The 1288-nt window shown below is 65.7% G+C and overlaps 1 protein-coding gene across 2 annotated transcripts in view; it reads left to right on the plus strand.

Moving 5' to 3' along the window:
- The first annotated feature begins 413 nt into the window (after positions 1–413).
- SLC8A3 (solute carrier family 8 (sodium/calcium exchanger), member 3) overlaps positions 414–1288 on the plus strand; it is a 120088-nt gene continuing 119213 nt past the window's right edge. For both annotated transcript variants that reach the window (XM_012724672.1, XM_004681738.2), the window contains exon 1: positions 414–1091. The gene's annotated coding sequence lies outside the window, so the exon portion shown is untranslated. The remainder of the gene's footprint in view (positions 1092–1288) is intronic.

Below are 1288 nucleotides of genomic sequence, written 5' to 3' on the forward strand. Positions count from 1 at the left end.
TGGGTGGACCCTGCCTGGGTAATAGTCCCCTGCTATATTTAAAAACCACAGATGTGTTTGGTGGAGACTTAATTTCAGAATTGCAGGCGGCGTCTCCTGAGGACAAGGGGGAAAGCCGGTGCTGCGCGTCCTCCCGCCCGCCTTCCCCGCCGGCTGCCCCGGGCTCCGGACTCCACGGAATCCAGGTCAGGACGCGGCGCGGTCTTGGATCTGCAGCTGGTGGGAGGCGCAGGGCGCCCGGCTCCAGCGATCGGGTGGCCTTAGGCTAGGGGATCCGTCTACCTTTCGACCTCGGGGGCTCACTAGCTGCGAGACGCAGGCTCGACTTCCTCGCTGCTGGCCGGGAAGCTCTCTGCAAATTCCCCCTTCGGCGTGCGAGGATAAATACGCGCGACTTGTCATTCCGTGCCTCTCTCTCTCCCACCTGATAGGGTGACGTTCGGTTTGGAGGCTTGGAGATTGGTTTTTTGATTTGGCTTCTTGCTGCAGCTTAATGGGCAAAGCTCTCCGCTCGCCCAGAAACCAGTTCCTCCGCGCGTTCCCTCCGCGCGTGGCGAGGCCGAGACGTCTCCCGCGGTGACTGCGTGCGAGGCGGAGAGCCGCCGCGCTCCAAACCGGGAAAGCCCGCGCGACGCGCCTGCAAGTCCGGGCCCCTCCGAGCCTCCCGGGCGCGCCCGGCTGCTGGACTTCCTGCCCCTCCCGGCAGGGATCCCCTCGCCGCCGGCTGCCGGGACTCCGGGCCTCTCCCAGGCTGAGTCCGGAGCCGCGTTCTGGGTCAGGTTTTCCGGGGGCTTTGGGGGAGGGGTTTCCCTGCTCCCGGGATCAGCGCGGAGGGACCCCTCCCTGGCCCCCTGCTTGGCCCAGCCCTCGCGCTCCCGATGCGCTGCCCCGCGGCTCCCTGAAAGCTGCGAGCCCACGAGCCCCGGCGGGCGGGCGGCGGTGGACTGACATGCCCCGGACGCGGCAGCGGCCACTCGGCAGCCCGCGGGGGCCATGAGCCGCTGCGGCCCGTGAGGAGCCCCGCGGTGGGGGCATAGCACACTCCTCAACCCCTCACTTTCCCACACCGCTCGGGAGACCGGGAAGAAACGGTGAGTAATGGGGTGAGCCTCCTGCCCTTCCCCCTCTGCGAGCCGCTGAGCAGAGGAGACAGGCTGGGATGTAGGGGGGAGGGACTTGGGGTGTCCCCAAGAGAAATCTTGGTTGTGAATAATGGTGTTAATTAAGTTATTTCTGAAGATCATTCATATGCCTTCCTGTGGGTTTAGTGCCTGGAGAAGTGTGTGCG

Source organism: Condylura cristata, unplaced genomic scaffold (assembly GCF_000260355.1).
Source record: "Condylura cristata isolate star-nosed mole 26May11 unplaced genomic scaffold, ConCri1.0 scaffold00013, whole genome shotgun sequence".
NCBI classification, from domain to species: Eukaryota; Metazoa; Chordata; class Mammalia; order Eulipotyphla; family Talpidae; genus Condylura; species Condylura cristata.